The sequence below is a fragment of the Triticum aestivum genome, chromosome 2D (genome assembly GCF_018294505.1).
Source record: "Triticum aestivum cultivar Chinese Spring chromosome 2D, IWGSC CS RefSeq v2.1, whole genome shotgun sequence".
NCBI classification, from domain to species: domain Eukaryota; kingdom Viridiplantae; phylum Streptophyta; class Magnoliopsida; order Poales; family Poaceae; genus Triticum; species Triticum aestivum.
In genome coordinates, this window is record NC_057799.1 from 216,176,067 (window position 1) to 216,185,119 (window position 9,053).

Here is a 9,053-nt window from a genome sequence, read left to right on the forward strand (position 1 = left end):
TGTTTGCCCAGATCCTATGAATTGTGGATTTATGATCAGCTTATCTATGAATATTATTTGAATCTCCTCTGAATTCTTTTATGCATGATTTGATATCTTTGTAATTCTCTTCGAACTATCGGTTTGGTTTGGCCAACTAGATTGGTTTTTCTTGCAATGGGAGAAGTGGTTAGGTTTGGGTTCAGTCTTGCGGTGTCCTTTCCCAGTGACAGTAGGGGCAGCCAGGCACGTATTGTATTGTTGCCATCGAGGATAAAAAGATGGGGTTTTCACCATATTGTCTGAGTTAGTTCCTCTACATCATGTCATCTTGCTAAATGCGTTACTCCGTTCTTTATGAACTTAATACCCTAGATGCATGCTGGATAGCGGTCGATGTGTGGAGTAATAGTAGTAGATGCAGAATCGTTTCGATCTACTTGACACGGATGTGATACCTATATTCATGATCATTGACTTAGATATCATCATAATTATGCGCTCTTCTATCAATTGCTTGCTACTAATTTGTTCACCCACCATAATATTTTCTATCTTGAGAGAAGCCTCTAGTGAAACCAATGGCCCGCGGGTCTTTTTTCCATCATACAAGTTTCCGATCTACAATATTAGTTTCGTATTTACTATTTTTGCAATCTTTTACTTTCCGATCTATAAACCAAAAATATTTACTTTACCGTTTATCTATCTCTATCATATCTCACCTTTGCAAATAACCGTGAAGGGATTGACAACCCCTTTATCACGTTGGGTGCAAGTTGTTTGATTGCTTGTGCAGGTATTCGATGACTTGCGCATTGTCTCCTACTGGATTGATACCTTGGTTCTCAAACAGAGGGAAATACTTACTCTACTTTGCTGCATCACCCTTTCCTCTTCAAGGGAAAAATCAACGCAAGCTCAAGAAGTAGCAAGGGGCCCCACCAGGTGGGCACAACCAATCTGGTTGCGCTAGGGAGCCCAGGTGCGCCCTGGTGGGTTGTGGCCTCCTCGCCCCACCTCTGGTGCCCCTCTTCTTGTATATAAGGCATTTTGACCTAGAAAAAAATAAGGGGAGGACTTTTAGGACGAAGCGCCGCCGTCTCGAGGCGGAACTTGGGCACGAGCAATTTTTCCGTCCGGCGAAGCGATTCCTCTGGGGGAACTTCCCTCCTGGAGGGGGAAATCATCGTCATCATCATCATGAACAACTCTCCCATCTTGGAAAGGGAAATCTCCATCAACATCTTCAACAACACCATCTCCACTCAATCCCTAGTTCATCTCTTGTGTTCAATCTTTGTACCGGAACTATAGATCGGTGCTTGTGGATGACTAGTAGTGTTGATTACATCTTGTAGTTGATTACCATATTGTTTATTTGGTGGAAGATTATATGTTCAGATCCATTATGCTATTTAATACCCCTCTGATCTTGAGCATGATTATCATTTGTGAGTAGTTACTTTTGTTCTTGAGGTCACGGGAGAAATCTTGTTTCAAGTAATCATGTGAACTTGATATGTGTTCGATATTTTGATGGTATGTATGTTGTGATTCCCTTAGTGGTGTCGTGTGAACGTCGACTACATGACACTTCACCATATTTGGGCCTAAGGGAATGCATTGTGGAGTAGTTATTAGATGATGGGTTGCGAGAGTGACAGAAGCTTAAACCCTAGTTTATGCGCTATTCCGTAAGGGACTGGTTTGGATCCAAAAGTTTAATGCTATGGTTAGAATTTATTCTTAATACTTCTCTCATAGTTGCGGATGCTTGCGAGGGGGTTAATCATAAGTAGGAGGTTTGTTCAAGTAAGAACATCACCTAAGCACCGGTCCACCCACATATCAAATTATCAAAGTAGCGAACACAAATCAAACCAACATGATGAAAGTGACTAGATGAAATTCCGGTGTACCCTCAAGAACGCTTTGCTTATCACAACAGAACATTTTGGCCTGTCCTTTGCCTCAAAATGATTGGGCAACCTTGCTGCACTTTTGTTACCATTACCGTTACTTGCTCATTAAAAATTATCTTGCTATCAAACTACTCGTTACTTATAATTTCAGTGCTTGCAGAGAATACCTTACTGAAAACCACTTGTCATTTCCTTCTGCTCTTCGTTGGGTTCGACACTCTTACTTATCAAAAGGACTACGATCGTTCCCGTATACTTGTGGGTCATCAAGGTCGAGGACAGGTCATCCGTAATATTCATCGTCTGGATCCGATCTAGCATCTCGCTTAATAGGGAGAGACTAGCCGGATCGGTGGGATTTCTTCGGAGCCAACCTCCAGTATGGTGATGTGAGGGGCGAGTCCAGCCAGGATTGACTCCTGGTCTTCGGATGCTAAAGTCATATTCGGGCTTGAAGCCGGATCCGAGGTAAGGGTAGGGATAGGGTCGGAAAGAGAGTTCAAAGTCAAACCTTCAGGGTTTTCGGGTTCTTCAGGCGCTGACAACTCGGTGAAGATCAGATCGCCCCGAGCATCAACGACGTACTCTAAGTTGCCGAACCTGATTTGATGCTCAGGGCAAAGCTGTCGACCTGGTCGAGGTGGCCGGCCGAGTTGCCGTGCAAACGATGCCGCCGAACGCGAAGTGCTGGCTGGGAACAAAGATGTCCCCGATGCGGATGCCATCTCCGATGACTAGGCGAGCCATCGATCCTTCGGCGATCCCACATCGGAACTCTCAATGAAAGCACCAATGTCAGTGTCAAAACCGGCGGATCTCGAGTAGGGGGTTCCGAGCTGTGGATCTTGTATCAATGGGGTACAGGAGACACAGGGACAGTATTTACCCAGGTTTGGGCCCTCTCGAAGAGGTAAAACCCTCCTTCTTGCTTGATTGTATTGATGCGTATAGGATGGTTACACAGTCGATCTACCACGAGATCAGATGAACTAAACCCTAGGTAAGTAGGATGATGGTTCCACTAAACCCTCTGGTTTATATAGACACCAGGGGTACTAGGGTCACACATGGTCAGTTACAATAAAGGGATAAACATGCCGATTCTCCTATCTTGACTTGGAGGACACACCAAGGCTTCGAAGGTTTCTTGTCCGGACACGGAGTCGCCTTATAGCTCAGCCTTCTAGTAGTTGCAGAGCGGCCCACCTATCCGACCCATAAGAGATAGGAAGCAGCCCTAGGACCCCTTAGTCCAGGACTCCCTCACACGGGGCGTGCCGGATTTTGACGAGGTCCAGAGCGACGCGCCACCCCCACCTAGCCACACGTTCAGATCTAGCGGCGAGCTCCGCCTCGCCATGCCCTGTCTCGCACCATAGTCGTGGTGGCCGGAGTTGTCCTCAATGCGCACGGCCACGTCGTCACCCGCCTCATCTGCTTTGTCAAGAGCATTGCTGCAGCCGCGAGATGGGGCACCGTAGGCGCCGGCGAGGAGCACCCAAGGTCACCGGAGTCGTGCCCAAAATCCCAGCCATGGTCGCACTAGAGGCCGGGAGCAGCGGATCTAGCTTGGGGAAGGAAGCAGCGGAGGGAGCGTGACGCGCGTCATCGGCGGCCAGAGGAATCAACCGACGTAGGTGGCAATGTCATAGGTGGTCGTGTGAGGAGAAAGGGTCGCCGTAGGTGCAGTGGGGGTGTGAGGCGGATTTGGCAGCGGCCTGATCTGTGAGGAGAGGGGTAGGAGACGAAGTGGTGGGTGTTAGCGGCGATGTGGGAACGGGAGTCGACGAGGGGATGAGTTTTTTTCTCTTTGGCTTCGAAGTGAGAGACTAGGAGCTGAGGTTCGAGCGGGCCCAGCAACACATGGCAGTCAACATGGGATGTTTGAGGGAAAACCGGGAGACGTCAGCCCAATACCACTCTGTTTCTTGTTTTGGACTAATTGTGTCCGATTTTGAGACATGAGGGACGAAATGTCTCCCGAAATTTTTTGAGGGACCAAATGTATACTTTTGGTGAATATAAGGGATCAAAACATACTTTTCTCTAAAGTTAAACCGACGTAAATAGAGTAATTTAGAATAATCTAACCAAATCGCTATGCTCCCAAAATCACGTCATGCGTTAACTCAATCAAATCACAAATAAATCTTAGCAAAATCATAACTAAATTGAAATTTTCCTTTCCTTCCCCTACAAATATTCAAATCAAATCTTATCAAAACCTTGATTAAACCAAAACTTTCCTTGTATCCTCTACCCATACACAAATTAAAATTAAATCTTATCAAAATATAAAATATGGTAAGTGTAAGGCATAAATCAGATATAATTAGTGTTTTTTAGATGGAGATATAATTAGTGTTGAACCATCAAAATACGTAAATTAGCTGGTTATTATTCACTTCTCAGTCTCAGTCCTTCCTCACAATTTCGTGAGCCTCGTCACCCGGCGATCTCTCCGCCGGCGACGGGAGACGAGACAACATGCCAGACTCCCTTCTGCACCCGAGCCTTCTCGCAGGCGTAGAGTGAAGAAGCGAATGATCCCAACTTTGATATGTTTCTTCTTTTACTGGTGATGATGGTGAGGAACCCTATCTTTGATCCGATGGAATGCTGTAATGACATTCTTCGTTCTCGGGTATCAGTTCTGTTTTTATGTTGCTTGCAGCAATCAAATCCAAATCTAATCGAGCTCTCCACCGATTACGCTAGTGTTCTTCAGCGCGCAAGATCGATTTCAGTTGACCCCACAAGAGTCGCCGCAGTTTATATTCCATGAATCTTTTAGGGGGATTCAGTTGAACCTCCACGCCCGCGCTGAGACTTCCCCTGGAAATCAAGATTCAAGAACCATCTCCATCAATGGATGACGCGGGAGGGGACATTCTCCCGTCTCTCGGCAGCGTGCGCCTCGGCGATCTCGCGGCGGTCGAGGGCCTCGCTTCCGACAGCTAAAAGATATGCGTATCGACACTGATGCAGTCGCTGGCTCAGTACTCGGCAGCCATCATCCAGCTGCCTCCAGCCGATGCTGCCCTCTTAAGGTCTGGTCTGGTCTCCGCTCGCCTCTTCTTCCACCAGCGAGTGTATGATTCGGTGGGCGATGTTGTCCATTCGGATGACGCCCGCGAGTGGAAGACATCTGGTTACTATGCAGATCCTCAAATGTGGCTGGAAATGTATGATTATAGGCCTGGTGTTACTATCAGAGAGCATGGTGGCGCAATGGAATTGTCCCCGTCTGGGCTGCCCGACATATTTTCAATGCTTGGGAAAGTTTGCCGAGATATATTGGATGCGGTTAGCTTCTCACTGAATCTCCGTAGTTGTGTGTTTACTGAGATATTCGACAACATGCCATTGAGAGGCCAGGAAGTGTCGTCCTCTGTTCTTTCAGCATGTGGCCATTCGAGGCCATCATTTGAAGAAGCACAGTAGCATGGTATTGCTTCTCATGATGACAGTCAATTGCTCATGTTTTCTGAGCAGGAGCAACAGATCGACAAGACTTTGCTTACACTAGTTAAGTCAGATAGGTCAGGCTTATATATCAAGGACTTTCATGGACGCTGGATTCTTGTTGATGGGGACCTTGGTCCACATGATATTGTTGTATATCCTGGCCTTGCGCTTTATCAGGAAACTTCTGGCTATGTAAATCGAGCTGTGCACAAGACAGAGGTTGGAAACTTGCAGGGATGTATGTTTGGGCGTTTAAGCTCACACCGAGATTTGTTGCTAGGCCTGGTGGTTCAGAGATGGGAGCTGCTAGTCATGGTGTTGATACTCAGTTTCAGGTCCCCGTAACAGTTACTGAGTTCATGCAAACAGATCATTCCGCTGATCAACTTTTTCCCAAGAACAATGAATCATCATACCAGGCAGAGCAGGATGGTAAGCTATTACCTCCCAGTCTTTGCTATGTGAATTATGCTTGAAGCTATTGTTGTGCCCCCTTGTTGTTGTTATTCCTTCTGTCCTAATTTACGAGCCATAGTCTGACTACCAAAAGTCAAGCTTTATTCTAGATAATATATCTGATGCATAATGTGGTGCAGTCTCACAGAAGTGTAATTTGTCATATATGAGTTCTGGGTGGTGGAGTGCAAGGGTACACGAGCAGAACAAAATTAAAGAGGGGCCAAGATTGATTGCGAGATGAATTAGGCCCTAATTTTGATGCTATATCAGATCAGCGTAGGAGCTTCACATAGGGCTATTAATCAAGGGGATTTCAAGCTTGAGGGTAGGCCATATATCACCCCGGACCGGCACTATGCAGACCTAACAACCTCGGCTAGCCTCTACATAATATCGATCCTAAGGCGCCACCTTCACACGATGTACATGTAGACCGTGCATGCCATCTAGGTGGAACGGTCAGTATCACAACACAAGTCACGAAAGAATCTGCAACAACAACATAGATAAATACAACAACTCCGGAGAGTCAAATTTAACGAATGAATACAACAAGGGCCTTTTGACCAAAATACAACTCATACAACGGAAGCAAATATACCTTAGACATGTAAATAATACAAATGCCTTAAGAAGGCTTTAAAGAAAAGCAAAGGGCGTCCATATCCCTGCCAAGATCATTGTCTGTGGGATAACCACCTGACATTCTCCATCAACACACGTGCTTCCTGAAATGCTACCGTCTGGATTGCAACAATCCATGGAAAAAAGAATAATTACCGAAAAAGGTTTTCGCCCCGCTTTATAAGTAAAGCAAAACGCCAAGAGCACACATACACGGACTAGTCCAGGACACACACACCCAAGTCACACAACAAGAGGTACAGAGGTTCTGTTGAGGGCACAGCTCAACAAGCCCAAAAAACAACATAAACAAGGAAAGGCTGAAGCCGGAGAGCAAGCCAGGCGTCTAATCTGGCTCTGAAGGAGGCGGCGGGGGCGGCGGCGATAGACGGACGGCCATCGAGCGAAGGTCGGCGATGAAGGCGGAGATGGCGTCCCAGGGCGGCTAAGCGGCCGCCAAAGCTACAAGTAACCAGAAAGTTTAAAGAGAGCGTCAGTAGCCCGTCGAAGTGGAGTGCGCTGAATCACAAGCTTATTACGAATTGTCCAGAGGGTCCACGCGAGAGCCCCAATCTCAAGCCACCTAATGTGGCGAGAGGGCAGGGGGGAAGTCTGGAGTTCGGCGAAGAGGTCGGGGAAGTTGGTGTGGCACCAAACACCACCCACAACATCTCTAAAACAGTTCCAAACGAATTGAGCAGACACGCAGGAGAATAAGATGTGGTTCGAATCTTCGGGGGTACCATAGAGCGGGCAAAGTCCGGAGCCAGGACCATTGCATTTGCGGACCTCCACCCCAGACGGGAGCCATCCGCGGATCCATTGCCACATGAAGATCCGGATTTTCAGAGGCAGGCGAATGGTCCACACCGCCGGGAGGGGGGAGGGGCGGAGGAGGGGGCAATGGCCGAATACAGGGACTTGGTGGAGAATTGGCCAGAAGGGTCAAGACGCCACCGGACCTCATCCGGGCCAGCATCAACAGCCGGCTCATGGAGAGCGACGCAATCAAGCAGCTCCTACCAGGTGGCGGCTTCCGGAGGCCCCCTAAGTCAATAAGGGCCCGTTCAACTGAGATCGAGGGGGCGATAGCGATGGAGAAGAGGTCGGGGAAACGAGCCGCGAAGGGGTGTCTCCCGCCCATCGGTCAAACCAGAACAAAGTCGCAGATCCTGATCCGACCGATATGGAAGTCCCAATGCGGAGAACGGGGAGCAGTTGTAAGACTGACTACCAGAACTGGGATCCACCAGACCGTTGACAGAAGGCCAGTGGTTGGCCACGCAGGTACTTGTTCTGGATGATGTCTAACCACAGCCCGCCGTGCCCTTGCGAGATGCGCCAGAGCCAGCGAGAAAGGAGGGCAATATTCATGCACTTCGAGCACATGATACCGAGGCCTCCTTGTTCCCGGGGCTTGCAGATGTCGGGCCAACTAACCATGTGGTACTTCTGTTTATTGTTGTCACCGGCCCAATAGAAGTGAGATTGGACTTTGGCGATCTCATGGTGGAGAGTCTCGTGAAGGCTGTAGAAGCTCATGAGGAACAAGAGGAGACTAGAGAGGGAGGAGTTGATGAGAATCGTCCGAGCCGCCTTCGACAGCCACCTACCCTGCCAAGGCTCAATGCGTGTTTGCAACTTGGCCACGGTCGGACGCAAGTCAGCAACGGTAAGCCGAGAGTCACTAATGGGTGTTCCCAAGTAGGTTGTGGGGAAGGAGCCCAGGCGGCAATTAAGGCGGTTGGCAATGTCGCGGGCCTCTGCCGGAGAGTAGCCCATCACCATCACATCACTCTTGTCGAAATTGATCTTGAGGCCAGACATTTGTTGGAAGCAGAGAAGGAGGAACTTAAGGTTAGCGATGTCTGCATCCAAGCCTTCGACCATGATGATGGTGTCATCGGCGTACTGGAGCAGGGAGATGCCGGAGCGACCGACCAGGTGGGGGGTGATCCCACGAATATGGCGCGCAACCTTAGCCTTGTCCAGGATGGCTGCAAGCACGTCCACCACAAAACTGAACAAGAACGGGGAGAAAGGGTCGCCTTGTCTCACCCCACAAAGAGTGGGGAAGTAGGGGCCAATCTCCCCATTGATGTTCACGGCAGTGCGACCACAAGAAACCATCTGCATCACTCTGGTGATCCAATGGTCATCAAAGCCTTTCCGGAGCAGAACTTCCCAAAGGAAGGGCCAGCTAATAGTGTCATAGGCCTTATGGAAATCGATCTTCAGGAAGACCGCCTTGAGGTGTTTGGAGCGGATCTCATGGAGGACTTCATGAAGGACTAGCACCCCATCCAGAATATATTGGCCTTGGATGAAGGCAGATTGGTTGGGGTGGGTAATGTGGTCCGCAAGCAGGGTCACCCTATTGGCGAACCGTTTTGCCAGAATCCGGATGATCACATTTATCACCATGATCGGGCGAAACTGGCGGATGTCGGACGCCCCAGGCACCTTGGGGATTAGAGAAATAGTCCCATAGTTCAGGCGCCCAAGGTCAATTGACCCAATGTAGAACTCGTCAAAGATGGCCATGACCTCCGGTTTGATCACATTCCAGAAGGCTTGGAAGAATTTAACCGGGAGACC

The 9,053-nt window shown here is 48.6% G+C and overlaps 1 pseudogene; it reads left to right on the forward strand.

The window, feature by feature from the left end:
- Positions 1-4,325: 4,325 nt before the first annotated feature.
- LOC123049197 (uncharacterized) lies at positions 4,326-5,968 on the forward strand (annotated as a pseudogene).
- Positions 5,969-9,053: the final 3,085 nt, after the last annotated feature.